Consider the following 27,368-nt stretch of genomic DNA (forward strand, 5'->3'; position numbering starts at 1 on the left):
AGCTGAGCACTGGCCCTAGGCTTTGTAGCTGTGTGTTCATGCACACACGCACATACATGTACTCTGGTCTCGCCCAGGATAGAAGCTGCCCAGAAACTGCTGCCTGACTTTTTTCTTCCAAGCTTGTTTTATCTCAGATCCCTTCTAATCGTGGAACTAGACTGTGTGAGAGTTGGGAGCCTTCCCATAGCTTCCCCCAGAGTGAAGAGGCTGTTGTCATATCCACGTCCCCACTCCCTACCAGATCCCCTGTAGGGGGAAGTGCTGGGCCAGGATGAACCCCCAGCAGACTTCAGAATGTGGGTCCCTGGCTCTCCAACCTCAAGTGACTCATTGAGGAGCTTCTTCATCTCTAAGCTCCCAGCATGCAACCAGTGCTCCATAAATGCCTTTGTACTTAGCAAGAGACTGGCCGAGCCTTGCCAAGATGGGCTTTGGCTTTCCTGGGAGACCAGTGAGCAGCTGCCTGTGGTTGAGCACAGGATAGGCTCCCTTTGCTGTCCCTCAGAACCCACCTAGGCGCCAGTGTTGCTGTGGAGTCCTGGGTGGGATCCCAGGGTCTTGTTTCTTGCAGTGGGAGCTTGTTCGTCACCACGCTGTTGTAGCATTTGGATTCGCATTCCAGCCCTCAGGAAGGGGGTACCAAGGGCCACCAGTGAGGAGTGAAGAGTGAGGGGGAGATGGGCACCTTTCCGTTTCTGTTATGCCACAGCCCCTTCAGCGGTTCTGAAGAGCCACTCTGACCTTGGTCCCCTCACACCAATCTGCACCTGCACAGGTCCCCCGCGTGCCCTGCCTCTTCCGGTCTCCTCCTGCCCCTGTTCCTCCCATGAAGGGAGTATTTCTGTCTGCCAGTCTTTTTTCTATCCCAGACCCAGCCTGACCAACGATGAGCATTTCTTAAGTTCAGCTCTTGATACAGAATGAGTGTCTTCACTCGAGCCAGCATCATGGTCTTTGGTGCTTCCCAGGCCCGGGGTCTGTCAGGAGTGAAGAGAATGGGCCTGACCTAACCTGAACTAACCAACCCTCAGAAGTGGACCTGGGCATCCTTGAGACCATGGCATTTCTCCTTGGACAGGGCACCAGAAAGGGCTGGGAAGGTTTTATGAGATTAAGAAGTTACACAAAGGACATCAGTTTCTTCTCCCTCTGCATGGGTTGGGTTTCCCAAAGTCACAATTTGCAGAATGTCAGCATTTATAATGAGATATGTAATATGTATGTGTGTGTGTGTGTATATATATATACACACACACATAAATAAAGATAGCTATATCTATCTATCTATATGTACGTATATAGTGTAACCACATGGTGTGGAGCTCCTCCCCGCATTTTCACTGATTAGAACCTAGGTTAGAAGGTCTGGGAAAATGCAGGGGGAAGGCAGGGAGATGCCTGTTAGATTTTTGGCACAGTTATTTTATTGGGATTTTGAACTCTTTTCTATCTGAACACAAAGCTGATAGTCCTGCCAGGACACTGGGGGTGGGGATGGGGAAGATGCTATAACGAAACTGGCTAGTCAATGTTGTCTTAATATTGTTGACAATTCTGTACAGTTTCTTTTTATGAGTATTTCTGTTTAAGTTATTTCACCTTTGTTTTGAAATCCTTCCCTTTTGAGGAGATAATGTGACACTTGTGGAAAAGCTTGTAAGAAAGCACCTCACCATTTTATTCCTTTAAACCTTAAATGACAAATCTAGGTAATTAAGGTTGTGAATTTTTATTTTTGCCTTGTTTTTACTGGACATTTGTCTTTCAGAATAGGACTGTGTGATAATATTTCAGTGGCAAAAGCAAAACTTGATTTTGTGCAGTTAACAAAGCTATTGCAAGAAAAATAAAACATTTCCTGGTTAAAAAAAAAAAAAAAGTTACTGATTTATGGGGACCAGCAGGTAGCATAGTGGTTAAGGCAGCGGACACTCCCACATGGCTGACCACAGTTTGAGTCCTGGACCTTGTTTTCTCATTTTCCCTCACTTTTTCTCTCTCTCTATCTCTCTCTGGTCAAATTAAAATAAATGCATGAATAAATAAAATTTAAATAAATAATTCTTAAAGAAGAAAGAAATGCTACTGATATTTTGTGTTGATTTCGTATTCTGCATTTGTACTGTATTTATTTATTTGTTCTAACAGTTATTCTCATGAAATTTTTAGTGTTTTTTTTTTTTTGGAGAGGGTTTTGCTATAGGGCATGTGCGCTCGCCAGACAGACAGAGACAGAGAGACAGAAAGCGAGAAATCACCCCCCCAGGGGGGATGGCCACGCAGCAATCCCTTCTCCTCCGTTCTCCTCTCGGGCTCTTGGGCACGTACACACGTGTGCCCGGCGTGAGTTTTAAGCCCCCGGGTCTGGGACGTGAACCGCAGTCGACCATGTGGGAGTCCATTGACATAGCCAATACGCCAACTGCTGGTCCCAATTTTTAGTGATATATGTATATAGGATCATGTCATCAGCAAACAGATGCCTTTTATGACTTATCAATGGAAGATATGTTCCAAGACTGCCAGCGAATGACTGAAACTGTGAATAATGCCAAACCCTATGTGTACAGTGTTCTTTTTCATTGTGGTAACCAAGACAGCTACTAAATACTAATGGGTAGGTGATGGATACAGCATGGATACCCTGGATAAAGGGATGATTCATGTCCTACGCATAATAGATTGGGGTGGCATGAGATTTCATTATGCTACTCAGATCAGCATGTAATTTAAAATATGAATTATTTGTTTCTGGAATTTTTCATTTACTATTTTCAGACCGTGGTTGGCCAGAGATAACTGATACTGGAAAGCGAAACTGCCAATAAAGGAGGACTACTGTCTTTTTTTTTCTTGCCTGATCCCTCTGCCTAGGACTTCAAATACTATGTTGAATAGAATAGAAGTGGTAAGAGTGAGCATCTTTGTTTATATTTGAATTTTAGAGGAAAAGGTTTCAGATTTTCACTGATGAGTATAGTATTAGCTATGAGCTTATTAAAAATGGCCTTTTTTTTATGTCGAGGTATATTTCTTCCAACCTAATTTGTTGTGTGTTTTTTATCATGAAAGAATGTAGAATTTTGTCAACTGCTTTTTCTGCATCTGATGAGGTTATTTTATTTTTTCTTTTCATGTAGAAAGTAGGTTTAGTTGAGAATTGAAGGGTAGATTTACTCTAGGACCACAGACAGTTTCTTTTACCAATTACCAAAGTATCTGTGGGAGAAATAATGATATGAAGGGAGAGTTGTGGAAATAAACCATTAATTAGAAGAGACAGTTGAGTTGAGGCAGTTGTAATAACTGATATTAATGAATTTTTTAAAAAAAGAATAAATTACTTAATTTTATTTATTCATTCATTTATTTTAACTTGACCAGAGAGAGACACAGAAAGAGAGAGAGAGAGAAAAAATGAGAAGCAAGCCACCATGTCCGGGGCTTGAACCATGGTCGGCCATGTTGGAGTGTCCATCATCTTAACTACTATGCTACCTGCTGGTCTCCTGATATTTATAAATTTTAAATTGCACTCAGCATGTTTAACTGGTAAGATTGTGAAACTGTAATTTTTCTCTTCACTTGTAGCTTAAACCAGAATCTGGCTCGTGAGCCTAGTAATGGTTTTACACATTCAGAAGGATTGGAAAGAAAGCAGAAGAGGAAGAAAAGTCTTTAAAAGGGGCCATGTGTGGGCCACAAAGCCCGAGATACATACTGAAAAGCCCTTTACAGAAAAGTATGCTGACTCTGGGTTTATATCCTTAAAGTCTTCACAAACTATTATTAAAAAGTGTCACACTTACCAAAATGTGAGTTCCTAGAGAAATAGGAACTCAAGAATTTTATTAATCTCTGTAGTTTTAGCTGTTGATCTACCATGGTACATAGCAACATAGTATATGCCCAGAACAAGCTTATTGAATCGAATTGTACCTAGAACATGGGACATATAGAAGATATTTCAGAAGATGAGAATGAGAAGAAATCACAGGAGATCATAGATCTGAAGGACTATAACTTTTCCTCTTTCTGTTCTCATGTATAGTGACAGTTCTGGATATTTAAACCTAATAAGTATGGACATTAATTTTTTTTTTTTTGGAGAGGTTTTCTCTATAGGGCGTGTGCGCTTGCCAGACAGACAGAGAGATATAGAGACAGAAAGTGAGAAATCACCCTCCAGGGGGGATGGTCACGCCTCAATCCCTTCTCCTCCATTCTCCTCTCGGGATTTTGGACACGTATGCACACGTGCCCGGCGTGAGTTTTAGGCCACCGGGTCTGGGACACGAACCGCGGTCGACTACGTGGGAGTCCAGTGACAGAGCCATTACGCTAACTGCTGGTTTCCTGGACATTAATTTTTATATTCCCTTTCAAATAAATATATTTTGGGAGGTTTTAAAGGTGTAAACTTGTACTGTGGCATCAAAGTACCGCTAGAGTCTTTTTGTTGCTCTATAAGGGGACCTTAAAACATTCATGACAAGTCCCAGCCTAGGTGATAAAATCTGTAGCATACTAGACTACAGTACTGGAAGCCACATGGCTGACAACAGGTTTAGATCTCTGACCTGGTTGATTGGAAACAGACCAGGTGCTCGCCCAAGATTCAGAAGGGACTGAGGGTTGGAAGAAGATTGTAGTGTGACCAGACTGTACCAAGGATGCTCCTCCTTCCCTCCTTCCCTTGTTCACTCCTTCTCTGTCTAATGGTAGTACGCGTGTGTGCGCATGTGTTCTGTATCATGAACTTGAATTAAAAAACAAACAAAAACAGTTACATGGAAAATGAAATTAAAGTGGAAACTATTTTGGTGCAAAATTTTTTGTTTTAAAAAAATGTTTGTAAGTTTCCTTCTTTCTTCCACGATTGAGAATGAAAGAGAGGACACACTCGCAGGCACCCCAATAAGGACCTTCACTCTGCAATCTACCTGCAACTTCAGCCAACCCTGGGTCATGGGCATGTGAGCATTTGGTGTGTTCAGCATATCTAAATATGAACCTGGAGTCGTTCCTGGGTGGCAGTCTCACAGAATGTTGCGTTATTTATTTATTTTTTTTGGAGAGGTTTTCGCTATAGGGCGCGTGCGCTCACCAGACAGGCAGAGAGAGACATAGAGACAGAAAGCGAGAAATCAACCCCCAGGGGGGATGGTCACTCTGCAATCCCTTCTCCTCCATTCTCCTCTCGGGATCTTGGGCACGCACGCACGCACATGCGCCCGGCGTGAGATTTAAGCCACTGGGTGCGAGACGCGAACCGCAGTCGACTGCGTGGGAGTCCAGCAACATAGCCATTACGCTAACTGCTGGTTCCCTTTTTTTTCTTTTTTTGGCAACACTCATTTGCCTTGTTTTTTTTGTAACTGCTTAAGTTTCTTCACTCATTTATAGATTATATACCCATGAGAAAGGTAAATGGTATGAAAGTGCTCATAGGTAAATTTTTATAATATCAAAAAATCAGAAGTAACCTAAAATGTTCATCAATTGATGAGTGCATAAACAAATGTGGTATATCCATATAATGGAATATTGTTCTGTAATAAAAAGCAGTGAAGTACTGATACTTACTACAGCATGGCTGGGTGTTGTGAAAGTCAAACACAAAAGACGACATGTTGAGTGATTCCATTCATCTAAAATATTTATAATGGATAAATCTATGAAGACAGAAAGTAGTGAGTGATACCCTGGGGCTAAGGCTGGAGCTAGGAAGGGGAGGGATGGAGATGAGAAGTGGGTGTTGATGGGTGCAGGAGTTTCTTTCTGGGGTGATAAAAAAGTTATGAACTTAAGGGTATGGTGGTGGTTGCTCTGAATATGCCATTGTATTGTAGACTTTAAATAAGTGAATTTTATGTTATGTGAATTATATCTTAAAGATATTAAAATTTTGCAGTGGATTGTCACTTTCTAGTGATGCTAATTACCCTCTTATTGAAGCAATTGCTAGGATTTGAATCTCTTATAGTTTACCTTCTTCTTTTTTTTTTGGAGAGGTTTTCTCTATAGGGCGCATGCGCTCGCCAGACAGGCAGAGAGAGACAGAGAGACAGAAAGCGAGAAATCACCCCAGGGGGGATAGCCACGCCGCAATCCCTTCTCCTCCATTCTCCTCTCGGGATCTTGGGCATGCACGCACCCGCGCCCGGCGTGAGTTTTAAGCCACCGGGTCCAGGATGTGAACTGCGGTCGACTACGTGGGAGTCCAGAGCGACGTAGCCATTACGCTAACTGCTGGTCCCTCTTATAGTTTACCTTCTTGAACTAAGACCTAAAAAGAAAATTGATCTCTAGTCAAACCCCTCTGGAGCCTTTCTACTTACATGAATTTATTCCATTTTACATACTGGCACATGTACACAAAGACCTGTGTATAAGAATATGCATTGGGGCATTATTTGTAGTGATGAAGCATAATAAACAACCTAAACATCTCTCAGTAGGGAACACGTTAAATTAATTAAGAAAGGTGAAGTCAGCAAATGTAAACATCTGCAAGATGTTTAAATTAAAAGAGAATACTGTATTACTATTGGTGTACAGTGAGTGCTTCCATATAGAAAGAATATGCGTTTAAGATTGAACAATAGTTGGGTCTCTGGAAGGGAAAGTTTGGTTGGGTCTAGTAATAGGAAAGGCACAGCCTTTTGTACAGCTAGATTCTTTTTTTAAAAAAGCTTATTTTATTCATTCATGATAGAATGTGCACATGGGACATAGAGAAAGAAAGGGAGAGAGAGTAGCAACTTTGACAGAGTCTTATCACACTGTAAGCCCCTGTTCCCAGCTTTCTTGTCAGGGTCTTGGGCATGTGCTGATGTGCAGGGTGGGTGTTCAGGCCTGCAGATCCCAATGATGATCAATCACATGGCTTTCAGCCCTGTAGTCCAGTTTGCTACCCACCCTGGCTAGATTTATTTTTAATATATTTCTTTCATGGCAACATTATTCATAATAGGCAAAAAGTGGAAATAATGTAAGCATCCACCCACTGATGAGTGGGTAAAGAAAATGTGGCATATCCATACATCCATGTAAGTCTGGTCAAAGGGGATTTGCATACAAATCAATTTTGTTTGAGGAAATCTTAATTCAAGAAAGTAGCTAATGTTCATGTATCATCTTCAGATTTTTTAAAGTTGATTTCTAGAGTATAGCTTAGCAAACAATCTAGCATTTATTCATCCATACCCTTTTTCAATTTATATAAACTCATCTGTTTTAGGATTCATCCCTCCTCCTCCATCCTCCATCCACCAATGATGCAGCAATTTTGTGGTTCCACATTTTTTTTTTTTTTTTGGAGAGATTTTTGCTATAGGGCTCATGTGCTCACCAGACAGACAGAGAGATGGAAAGTGAGAAATAACCCCCAGGGGCGATGATCACATAGCAGTCCCTTCTCCTCCATTTTTCTCCTGCAATTTTGAGTACACATGGAGACATGCCTGGTGTGAGTTTTAAGCCACCCAATCTGGGACTCGAACTGTGTTCTCCCGTGTGGGAGTCCAGTGCCTTAACTGCTATGTCACTTGCTGACTCCCAATTCCACAGTACTTTTAATACTTTCTTCTGACCCATTTGCTTGGTATCTTTGTATCTGCAAAACAAGAATGTAACTCCCATGATTGTTTTAATGTCTCCTATGAAATGATGAATTTTCTAGTCATCATAAAAATAAGCCCATTCTCCACAAGGTATAAGTGTGCAAGTACAATTCACATATTGAGATATGATTTTTCTTTTTTTTTTTTTTTTGTAAAATCAGGAATAGATTTTTCTGTGTGAGCATTAATTGGCTCATCCTGATAAATATGAACAAAATATAAGATTTACAGCTGCTTCTCTGGGAACTTGCAGTTTTTTGGTGTTGGTAGAATTGAAAATCCTTTTGAGTTTTTCATTTATGTTGCTTGCTTTTATAACATTAACTTTATGTATTAAAAAATAGTTGCTGATATTTTTCCTGATTTTAGAAGAACCAGTTGCAGATATTTTTCCTGATTTTAGAAGAACCCATATTTTGGCTGTAACTTTTGCTTTTTTATTATTTGGTGCCACCTTTGGTTTACCTCATAATTAATATAAATCCTCTAGCTTCCTGCTGTATTCACCTGGTACGTCTGCCATTTTGAGAGGGCACAGTATTTAACACAGCACCCACTACTACTATAACTTAGATACCTCTGTTTTAAATGTTTTTGAAAAATTTCTCCCACGAGAGGGAGATTCACAGAAAAAGAGACATCCCAACAGGGTCCTCATGTTGATTTACCCTCAGTCTAAGGTGGCTCAAATCAGGGCACTTGTGTGCAAGTCTGACACACTCACGGAGATCCCATGTTGCAAACCCAGGGCTTTCTCTATCTGGGTCCAGTTAAATTACCACTGAGCTACCCCTGGCCCTAGGTAGCTTTAGCTCTGTTTAAAACTGTTCTGGACTATATCTCACATCTCCTCAGTTGGGAGGTGTGGCGTTAGAAGCAGTTCCCTTCCCCACTACATCTGAAACATTTTCCTTTCACGTCAGGCTAGGATTTCTGTACCCTCTTTCCAACGGCAGGAGATCTAGCTGCTCAGGGGGCTGCATTTTAATTTAAAACATATTCTACTTTCTTCATGTTCCTGCTGCTTGCTTCCTACTGACCCACAGCCAGAGGCTGCCCCTGCTATAGTTTCTCCATTTGCATTACATGGCACCTTGCATTTTGCGATTGACATCTTTGTTTTATTTTTATATTTCACGTGTATCATTAGAGAATTTGATTTGGCAGTATCCATGATTTATAGGGACTCAGGTGTGACTCTTTTCCTAAGCCCTCTTGCAGCCAGGCCCTATTTTTGAATTTGTAAATTTAGATGGATTATTTTAAGATTTATTATGAACCTATCCATTTCTACTGTTAAAGCTATGAAGTACCACATGGCATTTTTGAGGTCAGACCTCCACATAGTACAGCTGAGGCCAACTGAGGCCCAGAGGGTTTGGTGTTCCTTTAAAATTACACTGTTGGGGGAACCAGCAGTTAGCGTAATGGCTATGTTGCTGGACTCCCACGTAGTTGACCGCGGTTCGCGTCCTGGACCCGGTGGCTTAAAACTCACGCCAGGCGCGTGTGCGTGCATGCCCAAGATCCCGAGAGGAGAATGGAGGAGAAGGGATTGCGGCGTGACCATCCCCCCTGGGGGGTGATTTCTCGCTTTCTTTCTCTCTGTCTGTCTCTGTCTGTCTGGCGAGCGCATGCGCTCTATAGCGAAAACCTCTCCCAAAAAAAAGTAAAAAAAAAAAAAAAAAATTACACTGTTGGACCAGCAGATGGCGTGGAGGTTAAGGCGGTTAGATTCCACATGGCCAATTATGCCATTTGAGTTCAGGACTCAGCTGCTTGTAAAACATGCCAAGTTCGAGTGCATGTATCCCCAAAAGTCCCAAGAGGAGAGTGAAGGAGAAGGGATTGCAATATGGCCATTCCTCCTGATTGTGATTTCTCACTTCCCTCTCTTTCAAATCTGTCTCTTATTTACTTTCGTTACAATGAAAGGAAGTAACGAATCTTTAAAAAATACATTTCTGGTGACCGGCAGGTGGCATGATGGTTAGAGGCACTGGACTCCCACATGACTGACCATGGTTCAAGTCCCAGCTTGCTTCCTCACTTTCTCTCTCTCTCTCAGTCTGTCAAAATTAAAATAAATAAATTTAAATAAAAGAACTCTTTAAAAAATAAATATATTTTTGGGTATTTTTAAAATATTCTTCACGGTACTTTAACAACTTACTGATAGTATGACAGTGTTGCTGATAGTAATTCTTCCTTTTTAAATCAGTGCTAGAGAAAAAAATGACACAGGACTGAAGGGGAGCTCGTGCAAGAACAGCTGTGCAACAGCATTTCAGATGGCTGGCCATAGGCAATACCGAGGTATTGCTCTGGTAAAAGGGCTGACCTGTTACTATTGCTAGTTATGTGTACAACATGTGTTAGAAGATGTAATTATTTTTAGCCGACTGACTATGACCAAGATTAATAGCTCTTGAAAGGGCTATAATGAAAGGCTGCCCCAACTGGCATCTACATTATTCTTTCTTTATCCTGCTCTCATCCCTGTCACCTTTGGGCATCAGCCAAATGTCATTTATGTTAGATTTGCCCCTTGAATGTGAAAGGCCTCTCTTAATGATGGGAGGTGATTGGGCTGCAAGGGCTGAGGAACTTGGACAGTTGACGTGACCCGGAGGAGAGTCCCTCTAGGTCCGTGGGAGTCAGAGGAATAGGACATTCACTCTTCAGGGAGAAAGCACTTGAGAATATTCAGTTGTCTGATTCAGGTCACTGAAGTGTACTTGAGAGATTACAGGGAGTAGTTCAGAGGCTCCACTGTTGATTCCGTATATTTCAGTGGCTCTTCTGTTTGGAGCATTTGGTAGTTTCTTATTCTGAAGAGATTATTTTGACTGAAATCATTTATTTATAATTTTATGAAATTTAGAAGTCTCATAGTGGGAAAGATTGCAAATTAATTCCCAAGTCCCTGTTGCCTCCTTCTGTTATATACTTTTTTTCTTTTTTTTTTGTGAGAGGTTTCTGCTATAGGGCGCAGAGAGAGACAGAGAGACAGAAAGCGAGAAATCCCCCCCCCCCCCGGGGGGGGGGGGACAGGCGCCACACCCTCCTCCATTCTCCTCTCGGGATCTTGGCTACGCACGCACACACGCCCGGCATGAGTTTTAAGCCACCGGGTCCGTGACATGAACCACAGTCAACTACCTGAGAGTCCAGCGACATAGCCATTATGCTAACCGCTGGTCCCTCTGTTATATACTTTTCAGGACTGTTAGCTGCTCAGGGTGCAGATAGCATTTCCCAGTCTCCCTTGTAGGTATGTGTGAACATGTGGCTAAGTGACCATCCTATAAGAGTTTGAGGGATATTTCCTTAAACTAAAGCTAATGTGTGCCCTTTGCCTTTTTTTTTTTTTTAATTGTTTTCTTTTTATCCTGCTGCCAGGAATGTAAATGCTGCCATTTGGGTCTTGAAGGTGAGGGACAGTCCTTAGAATGGTGGGTTAGGAGGGACTTGAGTCTCTGAGGACTTCATGACAGCCACCATACCAGCTTGGTTAAACCACTATTTCTTTGGATTTTTCATTAGTTGGAGGCAAAACTAAACCTAGATACTATACTATTTCTATACATTGGAGAAGAGGAAAGTATTAGGTCATTGAGAAAGTCATGATATATTTTTCTGTTTTTCTATGCAAAAATGCGTCATGACTTTCCCAACAACCCAATAAACCCTACATCCTTAGATTTCTCTGTTCTGTCCTAGATATTAATAACAAAAATTAAACAGATTGCTCTCACTCCCTCTTTTAACTCCAACCAATTATAGCATTTATATCTACCTTGAAGATAATGCAAAAATATATGTGAGAACTAAAGGCTTGAGAGGTACATTAGAATAAAAGATGTATGAGGGACTGGCAGACGATGTAATGTTACATTGCTGGACTCCCATATCGTCATCTGTGGTTCGAGTCCTGGACCTGGCAGCTTAAAACTCACACTGGGCGCTTGTGCATGCATGCCCAAAATCCTGAGAGGAGAATGGAGGAGAAGGGACTGTGGTGTGGCCATCCCCTTCCCCCGGGGCAGGGGGTGATTTCTCATTTTCTGTCTCTGTCTCTCTGATGAGCACATGTGCCCTATAGCCAAAAAAAAAAAAAAAAAAAAAAGTTCTCTAAAATAAAAAAAAAATAAAAGAGATGTATGAGGGAGAGATTAACAAGAAAACTAGAGCAGAAAATAACACTTTTAGGAAGATGATAACCAGGACTGATCTTAATGGCTTTCTGTAAGGGTTAGGTCAGGGAGCCCTTACTACCTTCCCTGTTGGTGGCAGTGACAGCTTCTTTTCTTAGATTATTAGAAGGCCTTAGGGATTTAACTTCTTCTGCTTCCTTAAGGCCTTAGGGAGCTTTTTTAAAATTTCAGGTTTCAAATGTCAGGTCTTTATTCAGTGCCTTCAGGTTCCTTGCATGATACTGCCGTTTATGTTTTGTCAGACTTTTGATTCTGGTCATAATGTTTGCAAGAGACCATCTTTCCTCTAGTATCTCTGTTAGATGATATGTACTATAGTAGCTAGAATGCGTTGCAAATTATTATTAAATGATTTTTTTGAAAAGAGGTTTAAAAGAGATGCTGAGCTGTGTAATTGTTTTCTTACCATTTTTTTTTTTTTTTTAACTTGGGAAAGAGAAAAGCAACTGTTTGGTTCACTGTTATGTTAAGATTTATAAAGTGAACCCAGAGAGAGGTTTTCTGTGCAGTTTTTTTCCGTGCTGTTTCTTGCCTTTTAATTTGAAGAATAGCAGGATCTTGTCTTTTGTTCACAGGAGTAAAGTCCATTCAGCTGGAAAAAGAACAGTGCGCTCTTTGTGTACTCAAAGCATTTGAATGCTTTTGGTCACACACTGGTTGCTGTTTAACTACAATAAAATTGTGACCAAAGGAGATAAACATTTAAAGGATAAATGACAGGGCTGTTAATCTGAAAGCAAGTTTTGTAGGATTGTTGTTTTTAGCTAATAGGTATATGGCTAAGAGTCACAGAGATGACTTTGAAGCCTGAAACTGGGTGAAGCCTGTATTTCTAATCATTAAAAATAGATCATCCCTGGGTATTTTAAAAAATTATCTTTCAAGTTGACAAATAAGAATTATATGTATTTATGATGTACAATACAGTGTTTTGACACGTGTGTTGTAGAATGACTCAATCAAACTAATATGTGCGTTACATTATGTACTTTATTGTGGTGAGAATGCTTAAAATTTTCTTAGCAGTTTTCAAGTGTGCAATTCTTTGTTATTAACTGTAGTCGCCATGCTGCATCATAGATCTCTTTAACGTCACAATGTTTTTAATGGTTGATTATTTTATGTTTCAAAAAATCATTTGGACACATCTAACCTGTCTAGGGTTGAAACGTCTAGGAATTTCTATGATGTGTTTGCTAAGCTTAGCCATGTCATTCATATGTATGTACATAAATATATAGATGATGAACCCATATATACATTATGTATGTATGTATGTATGTATGTATGAAGGTACTTCAAAAACTTTGTGGAAAAATGGAATTAAAGTCCATGTTAATTTGGTGCAACTATTTTTGAAATCCATGCATAGTTTTTTTTCATAGTATACAATTTTTCATGAAATTTTTTGAAGACAGTCCCCCCATACAAAATATTCATGCATTATTTAAGAAAAGAGCCTTGGAGACTTTTATTAATATAACTCTGTGAATTCAGAACTTGATCCATCTTTACTCTTATGAAACATAATTTGTCTGCCTTTTGGTGGAGAAAAAGCATTCTTACTAATTTCCTTTTCCTGTACCAGTGCAAAGGTCAAATCCCAGTTCCTTCTTCTCTCTTTCTTTCATCTTATGCAGCCAAAATCTGGCATATGATCCTTTGAGAAGAGCTGGTTCTGGTGAGGGTACTTAGATGGTCCAGTGCTATTTATTTTCAGGGTGTGAAATATACAATGTTCCACTTGTCAGTTGCTGGAGAATGCTGTGATGTGTTTGCTTTGTCTGACTGTTCCATTGGATTATTCAGCCTGTTGTCAGGATAACAAGTAAAATTAAGCAAGGTATATTTCACAAATGTCTTTTCTCTTGAGCAGACACATTTTATTACACAATGGGAGTCTTAAATTTTGCCAACCTAAGAGGTAGTTGTAAGATGATTAATGAAAACTGAAACTCTTTCTTGGTGTAGTGGAGATAGCAGGAATTGGTGTTGCCAATATTGAAATAAGTGCATATGGTACCTCAGGAACTCAGATTCAGTGTGTCAGTGTGAGCCCAATGTTTGCAGATATTCTGATTTTCAGAAGTTGAAAATACGGGCTTATATTTGGTAGGTTTTTTTTTTTTTTAATAGATTTTTGCTATGGGGCATGTGCGCTTGCTGAAGAGACAGAGAGAGACAGAGAGACAGAAGCTGAGAACTCACCTCCAGAGGGAAATGGCCATGTCGCAGTCCTGTCTCCTTCATTCTCCTCTTGAGATTCTAGGCACTCATGCACATGTGCTCTGTGTGAATCTCAAGCTGCGGGGTCTGGGCTCAGACTGAGTCTGGGACTCTAACCGCAATCAACCACGTGGGAGTCCAGTGCTTTAATCACTACCCCACCCACTGGCCTGAAAGCTCCTAATTTTTAAGAACTACCTACTAATTGAAGTTTAAAACCCATGTGGTCCAAATATACCATGTATAGGCTGGAAGGAATGGAGGGCCTGTCTTTTGTGACCTTTATTATTTGAAAAGGTTATGTAACCATCATAACAGAAAAAGAGACAAGAAGATTCCTCTTCAGGGAAGCCAGTCATCACAGTGAAAAATACATAGGTTGATATTTGGGGATATCTGAAGAAAAGGCCAGATTTTCAACATATCACCCTATAGTGAGGCCTATCACTTAACAAACTAAGCTACTTACTGCATATTCATCTTTTGATCTGTTTTGTATATGTTTCTTAAAATTATGAACTGTTAGGCACGGCTCATCAGACATTGAGAAATACATCAAACAGCAATGAGAGAATACAAAGCAAAGAAACAGAAGAAAAGGAACTCAGAGAAATACAACAATGTGGAGATCAGAAGACAATTTCAAAACTTCAAACAAATTGTAATTAATATTCTTAGATAATTGGGTATTACATAAAACGGGAACAAGATAGTAATAAAATGGAACATTGAACTGTTGATTTTGTTAATTGTAATGATGTAAAAATATATATATATATATATATATATTATATATATAAATGCTGTCTTTATGTACTAGATATCCATACCAAAGAATTATAATTGAAATATTATGTCTGGAATTTACTCTGAAATAATGTAGGAAAAAAGGTAGGGTGGGGAATAGATGAAATAAGATTGGCAAAATGTTGATAGTCCTTGAATCTATATAATGTGCGTGAAGATTTGTTACACAGTTCTTTCTGCTTTTATGTGCTTGAAACTTTTCATTACAGACCATTAAAAAAAGGAATATTTAGAAAATAAGAACTTTTGGAAATGGAAAGTATGATAGGAGGAATAAATCTTTTAACAGAAGTTTCAGAAAATGAAGATTTAGAAAATTTCAAGTTCAGTGACGCTGAAGACATTTTCCCAGAAAGAACAAAAAACACAAAGAAATGGAAAATAAAAGACAAAAGATTATGAAATTAGAGGATCGATTTACGTGGTCCAGTATTTAACTCTAGGAGTTACAGAATGAAAGCAAAATATAAGAAGAGATGAAATGATCAAAGAAACAATATGAGTTAATTGCCTTGACCTAAAAGACACAATTTTTTTTAAAAGAATTATTTTATTTAACTTTATTTATTTTAATTTGACCAGGGAGAGACAGAGTGAGCGAGAGTGAGAAAGCAAGCCGCCAGGTCTGGGACTCGAACCTTGGTTGGCCATGTGGGAGTCTAGCGTCCTTAACCACCACGCCACCTGCTGGTCCCTAAAAGATGCATGTTTTCAGATCAGTAGGGCATACTGAGTGTGTAGCAAGGGATGAAAATGATGAAAAATTTGGGATGAAAAATTACATCACTGAGGAACTTCATCATAAAATTTCAGATCCTCAGAGAGAAAAGAGAAGGCCCTAAGACCTGACATACTCTCACTTGTGGCCTCAGCTAAGCAGGGTACTCTAAGTTGGCCTCTCTGGGCCGACTGCTCCAGGCATTGAAACTCGTCTTTAGCTTGATCAGGGATGTGATAGTTGCCTCTTTGTTGAGGCTGAGAGTAAGGATCTGGGATCTAACTTCTGCTCATAGACTTCCAACCAGTCTTCTTGTTTCCAACTCCACTTTTTGAAATGTACCTGTCTTCAGACATACTTGGTTCCTGTAATTCCTGAGACTTTCTGGAGTTGATGGTTTAAATGAGCTTACTTCTTGCTGGTTTTCCCCAGTTTTTCATCTGCTGTTATCTTCTCTCCCGTTCTCTTGGTCCTTGAAGATTTGTTGTTGTTTTGTTTTAATTCCTTTACACAGTTCAGTGAGGTTTCTGGGAAAGAGCCAAGTGCATGTTTTGAATCTGCCATATTGAAATGGAAGTCGGTTTGTTGTGTTCAATATTAGTTTGGAAATCAGTTTCTTTTCCTAAGATTTATTTAAAAATCAAGCTGAGAAAACAATTTAATATGTAGAAAATGGTTTCTTTCTTCTAAAAGTGTTCCTTGACTACTCCCACTCAGATTGGTTTGTTTCTGCCTTCTCTGAAATACTGCGGCCCTCAGGGACTGTACAATTTAGCAATGAATTCATACTTTTTTTTTTTTTATTTGAGAGGTTTTTTGCTATAGGGCGCGTGCGCTCGCCAGACAGAGAGAGACAGAGAGACAGAAAGCGAGAAATCACCTCCGGGGGGATGGCCATACCGCAATTCCTTCTCCTCCATACACTCTCGGGATCTTGGGCACGCATGCACACGCACCCGGCGTGAGTTTTAAGCCACTGGGTCTGGGACACGAACCACGGTCAATTACGTGGGAGTCCAGCGACATAGCCATTATGCTAATTGCTAGTCCCAATTCATACTGTTTTGTGTTGTACCCTTAAGTCCATATAGTGTGCTTTGTCACCTGACTAGATGATGAAGCCTCTGTGCACACAGAGTGATGTCTTAGTCTGTGTAAATATTCTCTATAGCTCCTGAAGAACGTGAGTTTGTTAATGCTTGCTAATCAAAGTATGCTACTTAAATTTTTAATTGCCTTTTTTCATCTATTACATATGATGCAATAGATGTCTTCAGCCCATTGCTTAGAGATTAGTAGGAAGGAATAAGTAGACTTTGGAGATAATATGGATAAGTTAAAAATGTCATTGATCTTGGTGTGGCATGGTGGTTAAGGTGCTGAACTCCCACATAGCTGACTATAGTTTAAGTTCTGGTCCTGGTGGCTTCCTTCCCCCTCCACCCCCGCCTTTCTCTGGTGAGCACACATGTTCTATCTCAAATAAATAAATAAAATTAAAAATAAATAATTCTTTAAAATATCATTGGTCTACAACTTCAAAAGTATTTTATTGAAATTGCAAATTTTCTATTATATTTAGAAAGAGGAGAAATGGAGAGCTGACTAGTCATTTTACACAGAAGGAGAGGAAATCTGGGATTTGAATTCTGCTTTTAGACTTCTGTGGTAGCCTATTTCACAGTGGGTTTGCTTAATGACTTACCTGTAAACAGGCACTCCTGTTTATTTTAAGCTCTTGCCTTTTAGCACAGGATAGCAGCAATATTTCAGAGCCTGCCTCTCTTGTATAAGTAACAATGCTGTCATTTTCTCTAAAGTCACCTTTTTTTTTATTAAAGAAACTCTTTAATAGTTCTACATATTCTGTAGTTATGCATTTCTGTGAGTGCTTACCAACCCCAGCGCAGTGTTTAATAAATTATTGAACTTTGAAGAACCTTTGAGAAGCAGGGGCTTTATGTGACTGAGCAGCAGACATGAAAAAACGCTATCCTCCAGAGTATCTAACAGACAGAAATAGAGGCTTGATCAGACAATATAAGCAGTGAGTGAATGATGGTAATAATATGAAATATTTACACCCATAGAGCATGTTAGGGTGGGGAGGAAAGTGTGTGGGTTTTTATCGTTTTGGGTTGAACCCAATGCCATACAACTCACCACTCTATGATCTCAGAAGCAAAACAGAAAGAAAAGGAGAGAGAGAAAGAAAGGAAGAAAGGAAGAGAAAAAAATAAGGGAATGGTGAATACATTACTTCTTGGCCTTTGGACTAAGATCAAGTGAAGGGAATGAAGAATTATAACTTGGTGATTTTTTTATTTGTAGTATCTTACCACAGTAGCAAGGTTTCTTTTGTAGACAGTAACCTTATTAAGAATGAAGCTTTAATCAGCCTTAAAGATAGTGAAAGTGTCTGAAATGGTTTCTTGCTTCCATAAGCTTAAAATTTTAATTTAATCAATTTATCTGGATTAATATACTTTAAAAGCCATCTTTTTTTTTTATCTGTAAAAATAGAGACTTGAATAGTAAAGAACCAAAAGCTTGATGTGATCTTACTTTCAGATAATGTGATTTATTTATTTTTTTTTTCATGGAATGCTATTTTAAATCAGCATGCAGTGAATTTCATTCATAATGATCCACAGAGAAAAATTAACCAAGTAGGAGAGTGTCTGCCTATTTATGCCAGATTTGGAAGACATTTATCCAAACTAATATATTTAGAGACTTTCTCTCTTTCTCTTCCTTTCTTTCTTTTTTTTTTTTTTAAAGAGAGATTTTGCTATAGGGCATGTGCACTTGACAGAAAGATAAGAGAGAGACAGAAAGCAAGAAATCGTCCCCCAGGGAGATGACCACGCTGCAATCCCTTCTCCTCCATTCTCCTCTCAGGATCTTAGGCATGCATGCACACATGCCCTGGTGTGAGTTTAAGCTGCCCAGTCCAGGAATTGAACTGTGGTCGACTATGTGGGAGTCCTGTGACATAACCATTATGCCATCTGCTGGTCTCTATTTAGAGAATTTTTAATATTTTCCAGTATAGAAAAGGGCTAAAACAAATATGCTAGGCCAATTTGTTTTGCCCAGTATGTAAATTTATCTTACAGTGATAAACATTTTTTTTTTTTTTAATTTGCTAGAAGACACATACAGAGAAAGGGGTGGAGGGTAGAAAGTCATGGAGGATGGCCATGCTGTGATCCTTTTTTCTTCCATTTTCCTTTAGATTTTGGGCACACACACACATATGTGCCCAGTGTGTTTCTCAAGCTGCCATGTTCAGGACTTGAACTGTATAATTGGCCATGTAGAATCCATCTGCCTTAATCACCATGCCACTAGTTGGCCCATAGTAATAAATCTTCCAAGATTTCATGGTATTATATAATATTATATTATTAAGATTCTTTCTTTCTTTCTTTTTTTTTTTTTTTTTGGGAGAGTTTTTTTTGCTACAGGGTGTGTGCACTCACTGGAAAGACATAGAAAGACAGAAAAACAGAAAGTGAGAAATTACCCCTCCCCCCTATGGGGATGACTACACCATAGTCCCTTCTTCATTTTCCTCTTGGAATCTTGATCACATGCACACGTCCCTGGTGTGAGTGTGTGTGTGTGTGGTTTTTTTTTTTTTTTTTTTTTTTTTTTTTTTTTTATAGGGCATGTGTAATCACCGGAGACACAGAGAGAGACAGAGAGACAGAAAGTGAGAAAACGCATACCCTCCAGGAGGTATGGCTACACTGCAGTCCCTTTATTCTCCTCCTGGGATCTTAGGCACGCATGTACACATTCCCAGTGTGTTTCAAGCCACCAGATCTGGTACTCGAACTGCTGTTGAATACATGGGAATCCAGTGATGTAAGCATTGCAACATCTGCTGGTCCTCCCATTGTGAGTTTAGAGCCGCTGGGTCTGGGACCCTCCAGGAGGTATGGCTACACTGCAGTCCCTTTATTCTCCTCCTGGGATCTTAGGCACGCATGTACACATTCCCAGTGTGTTTCAAGCCACCAGATCTGGTACTCGAACTGCTGTTGAATACATGGGAATCCAGTGATGTAAGCATTGCAACATCTGCTGGTCCTCCCATTGTGAGTTTAGAGCCGCTGGGTCTGGGACGTGAATTGCAGTCGACTATGTGGGAGTCCAGCAATGTAACCATTATGCCATCTGCTGGTCTCATATCATTATTTATTTATTTTCAGAATTATTTTATTTAACTTTATGTATGTATTTTTAATTTGACCAGAGAGGGACAGAGTGAGAGAGAGAAAGAAAGTGAGAAAGCAAACCATCAGGTTCAGGACTCGAACCACGGTCTGCCATGCGAGAGTCCAGTGCCCTTAACCACCATGCCACCTGCTGGCCCCTATTATTATTTTTTAATTTACTGTAGGGCACATGTGCTCATGAGAGGTGAGGGGAAGAGAGAGAAAGAGAGAGTGAGAGAGAGAGAGAAAACTGCCAGGTCCAGGAGAAGAATTTGGGACAGAAATCAGAGAGAGATGTGCTGGTGTCTTGACTCAGGTGGTGATGATGGAGGTAGGTGGACAGGGAATGAGCTAGGATATATTTTGGAGGCAAAACTGGCAGGATTTACTTGAAAGTGGAATGAAGGATAAATTTCAGGTTAAAAACTAACTTTCAGCTGAAAGCTTGAACGACTAGGTTGTGATTGTTTCCTGAGATCAGAAGACTGGAGAAAGCAGGTCTGTGAGTAAAAGCATCCTTCGTGAATTTTATATATATATAAATATATTTATTCTTTACTCATGATAGAGCACACGTACGTGTATGGGGGAGAGAGAGAAAAGAAGAGAGATGAGTATCCCTCACAGGGTCTGGTGACACTGCGATCCCTTTCCTCCAGTCTTCCACCCTGTCCGATCTTGGGCATTTGTGCTCGTGAACATGTGCTTGACATGTTTCAGGTTTACTGGAACAGGGATTCGAACCGTGGTTGCTGCGTGGGATCCAGCTTCTCTTGACTAGTACATTACTGTTGTGCCATGGAGCCTGTTATTCCTTTAGGTGATAATGAACTTTGTGGTCCCAGCTTTCCTGAGCTAAAGTGTTATTCTTCACCTTTTCTGGTCTCTGGGTTTCATTGCAAGGCTGTCTCCAAGCCCAACAAACACATTCCTTCCAGGCAAAAGTAAAAGATGACACACACCATGAGCCAGATTTTCCATGACAGACTTGTAAGGAACAAGATAATCTCATTGTTCCTCCTGCTACTTAAAATAAAGGTAATATTGATTTTATAGTAGCAGTTCAGGTCCTAAGGCATGATATTGATTAAGCGTCTGATGAGAATTTGCAGGGTTGCCTTCTAGACCTGCAGCTACAGGGCATCTCCCCACTGGGCCAGGCCTCAGTTCTGACCTTTACTGTTATAAGTGGTGTTTTTCTTAGGAATTCTTGGCCCTGTTTAGTCTAGGCACTGTCCAGAAGCATTTATTTTACCTGATGGATGGCTCAATCCAGGCCTATTGCCTTAATCTGACCTTAATGATGAGAACCTAACTCTTTTGTTCTTAGAATTATTTTTCTTATCAGTGACAGTAGATTTCATTGACTCTTTTGCTGTGAAATTTCCTATTAAAATGCTGTGATCAAAGATCTGACTTTTTTTTTTTTTTTTTAATGCTACTTAGGAGCAAGGCTTACCTTATTTTATTATTATTTTTTTTTAAGCCAGGGAAGATACCTCCTTTAAAGCTGCCATTATTAAGCCCATGGGACTCCTCAATTTTAATGTTATATCAAGGAGAGTAATTTCCTTCTGGTTATTGTGATTTGATGTATTCAATACACTGGTCAGGTTTTGTAACATTTACAGATCAGGTTCTAAAGATATCTTGAATGATTTAATAACAATCAGGGGATACATTGTTCATTGGCCTGAAGTATAGAAAGAGTTCTCAGACATCAGCTCAAAGTAATCGTTTCATATAAGAATTTTGACATTCTACTGTAATAAGATTAATTTTTTTTTACAGTGTCTGAAATTCTAGTTGGATTTTTCACTGGATTGATGTGAGATTAAGTTAATTAATATAGGGCAAGGCACTTAGTATCGTAAATACTCAATTGATTCTTATTAACTGTTATAAGGAGATATTAGTTTTTTTTTTTTTTTTTAAAGAGAGATTTTTTGCCATAGGGTGTCTACACTTGTCAGAGAGACAGAAAGTTACAAATCACCCCCCCCCCCGAGGGGAGGGAGAGCCATACCGCAATCCCTTCCCTATTCTCCCCTTGGGATTTTGGGCACATACACATACGCACCTGACGTGAGTTTTTTTTGTTTTTTTTTTTTTTTTTTTTGAGTGGTTTTTGCTTATATGGGCGGGGCGCGTGCACTAACCAGACAGAGAGAGACAGAGAGACAGAAAGCGAGAAATCACCCCACAGGGGGGATGGTCACGCCGCAATCCCTTCTCTTCCGTTCTCCTCTCGGGATCTTGGGCGCACACACACACGTGCCCGGCATGAATTTTAAGCCACCGGGTCCGGGATGCGAACCACGGTCGACACTGCATGGGAGTCCAGTGACATAGCCATTATGCTAACTGCTAGCCCCGACCTGAGTTTTAAGCTGCAAGGTCCAAGACTTGAACTGCAGTAAACTACGTGGGATCCCAGTGATGTAACCATTACTCTATCTGCTGGTCCTAGTGGTAGACCCTTTTTATGTCATTGCTAGTACCTGGCACAGGCTTGTGCACACTGCTTGATATTTAGGTAGATGCTTACTGACTTACTGCTATCTCCAACATTTGGGATTTCCTTCTCTGCTTACAATATGATAGCTTATTTTTTATCTTTTCTAAAATGGGCTAGGTACTTGACATCCTTTGATCCTTCACGTGGCTACTCTCAAAAGGAACCATATGAGTTTTGACCGTTTTCACATCTGCCTGTCTTTGTTAACTGCCAGTTAGAGCTTACGTTTTAAATCCTTTGCAGTTAAAAGAGATAATAAACGTTAACATTCCTAGTGTACTGCCTGGCACAAAACAGGTAAATGCCGTTTGACTCAGATTCATGACTGCTGGTCAGTTCTGTCTTTAGGGAGACAATGCTGGGGAGAAGAGTTGAGGCTGTTCCTGAGGGAGGAGGTGAAATAGTCATTTCTTATCATAGTAGGTGATACCAAGGAGATCCAGTATTTCTTTTAAATTCTCCTGTTGATGTACAAAAGGGCAGCTCTGTATAGCAGGACCTCAGTAGAATGGATAAGCAGCTTTTTAACTGGAGAAGTGGCCTCTGTTTGGCCCGTGAACACATAGTCATTTTGGGGGTGGTTATGAGTCATCTGAAATATGCATTTAATCTAGACTTGTGGCCTGTTGGTGAGGCTGCTGCTGTTTTATGATCTCAAATGTCTTGTCCATGTCAAAACTTGCCTTATTTCTTTGTTTACTTTGAATCAGGAAAATGTTCACGACCACACTTGGAATTCTTCCTCAAGTGTGCATTTGGTCACATCACCCCTGGCTACCACCAGTACATGACTGTTTATTTTGGATGTCCTTTTCTGATGTTCAGCTCATTTAACCCACAATAAAGTTAATCCTTGCTTCTTCGGAAAAGTACAGATTTACTTATTAGCTACTTTCAGAGCCATTTGCATTTTCATGAAAGTGAGTATATAATTCCACTGACTTTTGGACCCATCTACCCACATGCCTTTTAAGAGTCAGAATTCAGAGCACGTCAGAACTGTCTTGAGTTATCTGAAGTTCTCGTTATGGTTAATAATGAACATGTATGTGACACACATGGGGAAGAGGTATTGAGTATTCTGGTACATCATTTATCTTGCCTTCTTATGGGTTAGAGAGAGAGAGAGAGGAGAAAGTCAGGCTACTTGGGAATTCAAGTTTTCACCTCCTTTTCCCACATTTATAGCATACCGATTCAAAGCATGGACACCAGAGCCTTGCTACTTGGGCCTGAGTCCTAGCTTTGCCACTTATGAGTGATATAACCTTGGACAGTTTACTTCATTTCTCTGTACCTCAGTTTCACTATCTGTCAAGTGGGGTTAATTAGAGTAACTATGCTAACGTTGGTTATGAGGAACATAACCAACTACCAACGTTGATTATGAGGATCAAATGATTTAACTTATATAAAGCTTTTAAAACAGAACTTAGATCATAACTATAGAAATGTTAAGTAATCACTTTAATAGTAATAAGTAATTGCACAAAGAAAACAGATGTAGGTGTAAATTATTAATTAGGACCATTTATCTATGAGATACTATAGACTGTGTGTCTAGCCCTATGAGTTTAGGTTAGGGTAGGTTACTGCTGCAACAAGAACCCTATCAAAATACTGTAGAATGAACCAGCAGATGGCAAAATGGTTATGTGCCTTATTTCTTTGTTTACTTTGAATCAGGAAAATGTTCACGACCACACTTGGAATTCTTCCTCAAGTGTGCATTTGGTCACATCACCCCTGGCTACCACCAGTACATGACTGTTTATTTTGGATGTCCTTTTCTGATGTTCAGCTCATTTAACCCACAATAAAGTTAATCCTTGCTTCTTCGGAAAAGTACAGATTTACTTATTAGCTACTTTCAGAGCCATTTGCATTTTCATGAAAGTGAGTATATAATTCCACTGACTTTTGGACCCATCTACCCACATGCCTTTTAAGAGTCAGAATTCAGAGCACGTCAGAACTGTCTTGAGTTATCTGAAGTTCTCGTTATGGTTAATAATGAACATGTATGTGACACACATGGGGAAGAGGTATTGAGTATTCTGGTACATCATTTATCTTGCCTTCTTATGGGTTAGAGAGAGAGAGAGAGGAGAAAGTCAGGCTACTTGGGAATTCAAGTTTTCACCTCCTTTTCCCACATTTATAGCATACCGATTCAAAGCATGGACACCAGAGCCTTGCTACTTGGGCCTGAGTCCTAGCTTTGCCACTTATGAGTGATATAACCTTGGACAGTTTACTTCATTTCTCTGTACCTCAGTTTCACTATCTGTCAAGTGGGGTTAATTAGAGTAACTATGCTAACGTTGGTTATGAGGAACATAACCAACTACCAACGTTGATTATGAGGATCAAATGATTTAACTTATATAAAGCTTTTAAAACAGAACTTAGATCATAACTATAGAAATGTTAAGTAATCACTTTAATAGTAATAAGTAATTGCACAAAGAAAACAGATGTAGGTGTAAATTATTAATTAGGACCATTTATCTATGAGATACTATAGACTGTGTGTCTAGCCCTATGAGTTTAGGTTAGGGTAGGTTACTGCTGCAACAAGAACCCTATCAAAATACTGTAGAATGAACCAGCAGATGGCAAAATGGTTATGTCACTGGACTTAAAAAGAGTTGGCCTTGGTTTGAGTCCTGGACTTGGTGGTGTAAAACTTAATGCCAGGTGCATGTGCGTGCATGTATGCCCAAAATCCTGAGAGGAGAATGGAGGAGAAGGGATTATGTCTTGGCTGTCCTCTCTGGGCGTTGATTTCTTGCTGTCTCTCTGTCTCTGTCTCTCTGGTGAGTGCATGCGCCCTATAGCAAACATATCTCTAAAGAAAAAATACTGTAAAATGGCTTAAACATGATAAAAATTATAACAGTAGTGAGTAGGTAGACAGGGTGGCGGGACATTTTTCACCATGCATTAGTTTGTGGATGTAAACTGAAAGAGGAGGCTCTGCCATATTCAACACATGGCTTCTAAGGTCACTTTAGGTTATCTCCAATCCAGTCAGTCAGAAGAGTAAAAGAGCCTGCAGAAATGTGATTTTTTTTATGGGCCGGACCTGGAAGTGGCACTTAACCCCTCTGTTCACATTCCACTGGCCCGAGCTCGGCAAGAAGAAGGGGAAAACAGTAGCTACTAGTCTTGGCCACAGCTTTTAGGTCTTTAAAAATGTGTCAGACTCTAAAAAAATGTGTCTAAACTCCAAACATATCATTGCAGAATCGAAATGAATAAATATTTAGTCAAATGTTTATAAAGCCCACCCTTGTATTAGTTTCCTATGTTGTTGCATGTTACATGTAAAAAAAGTTATTACATTTGAAAATAATTTGTTAGATTTTTTGATTGCCAGGAATTCTCAAGTATGCCCCATGATTCCTGAGAAATCATAATTAATCATGAGTTTCTTGAGGCCAAATAAATTAAGAAGTAAAATGACAAAAATCCACTCAATTTTTTTTTCTTGATTGCCAAGAAACTATTTAATGTGAAATATGGGTACAAGTTTTATGTTTGTTTTGATGTTGAGTGGGGCCTTCAAAAATAGCAAGATCCTGGCTTCCAAAGGTCTTAAAACTCCTGGTATTAATTATTAGTATATGCAGACACATTTCGGTTGGTTTGATAAAGTTGTGGATGAAGATAACTGAACATATTTTGTTTTTAGCTCAGCTGTTCTCCTCCTTAGCCTCCTTTCTTTCTTTTCTCTTTTTAGTTTTTAATGAAATATTTGCCGCTGTGATATCCAGGAACGGGAATTACAGTGCGTTTCATAACCCAGGTGCTTGGTGTGGTAGATGTGGATGGTGGAGAAAGTGGCATGTTTTTTTAGTGATTGCATTTCAAGGGTAGACTTTGGTCTTCCTTCTAAATCCTTTCTCATCTCTTGATCATGGTTTTCTCTTCCTAAATTCTCCCATCCTCCTAAAGTGGAGCTCTTCGGAATGGGTGTTAGGGAGATATGGTTTGAAATACCATTTTTTTTTCCCGATGGCCCTACTTCATTACAGTAGCATTTGACTTTTCTATTTTTGGCTTATTGATTCATTTAGTCAGAGTCCTACTAATAGGAATTTGACTTAGTTACAAAAGCAAGATGTCCAGAACAACTCTGATAGAACTTTGATACAATTTGGGGCTATGATAGAGGTCTTCTTTTCTTTTCTTTTCTTTTCTTTCTTTCTTTCTTTCTTTCTTTCTTTTTTTTTAGAGTTTTTTTTCTATATGGCATGTGCGCTTGCCAGAAAGAAAGAGAAAGATGGAGAGACAGAAAGTGGGAAATCACCCCCTAGGGGGGATGGCCACACCGCACTCCTTTCTCCTTCATTTTCCTCTTGGGATCTTGGGCACGCACGCACATGCGCCTGGTGTGAGTTAAAGGCAGGTTGGGGACTAGAACCTGTGGTCAACTACATGGGAGTCCAGCGACATAGCCATTACACCAACTGCTGGTCCTGATAGAGGTTTTCTTGAAAGAGACTGGCAGAAAAGAAATACGGCAGTTGCTTCTGATGATCCAACATTGCAGAGATCTCTGCAAGTGGAGGATAGGGAACCTCCATGGAGAGAAGAGAATGAGAAGGGAACTGATAATTACTGTTCTGCCTTTTGCCTGTAAGACATCTCCTTCTCAGTAGGTGGCAACTTTATTTCCCCAGTCACTCAGGCCCCAAGTCCTAGAGACATTCTTGACTTTCTTATTCTATATCTCATCTGTCAGCAAATTCTGTTTGATTTATCCTCAAAATATATTCTCACATCCGCTCCTTTTGCCATCCTTCTCCAAGCCATTAGCATCTCTTATGAATCATTGCAATGTCTTCCTAACTAGCCTCCCTGCTTTTTCCCTGGCCTCTTTCTACATAATAATCAAAGTGAGTCTTTGAAAAGAAAAAATGAGCTCATGTCTCTCATCTGGTCAAACTCTCTTATGTTTCCTGAAAATGTTAAACATAGTGTTATCATATAATCTAGCAGTCTCACTCTTAGTCACCCAAG

At 39.8% G+C, this 27,368-nt stretch overlaps 1 protein-coding gene across 1 annotated transcript in view; it reads left to right on the plus strand.

Annotated features, from left to right (window-relative positions):
- Window positions 1-27,368, plus strand: part of FTO (FTO alpha-ketoglutarate dependent dioxygenase) — a 456,284-nt gene that overhangs the window by 54,972 nt on the left and 373,944 nt on the right. The gene's annotated exons all lie outside the window — the stretch shown is intronic.

The sequence above is a fragment of the Tupaia chinensis genome, unplaced genomic scaffold, assembly GCF_000334495.1.
Source record: "Tupaia chinensis unplaced genomic scaffold, TupChi_1.0 Scaffold000235_1, whole genome shotgun sequence".
Taxonomy (NCBI): Eukaryota; Metazoa; Chordata; class Mammalia; order Scandentia; family Tupaiidae; genus Tupaia; species Tupaia belangeri.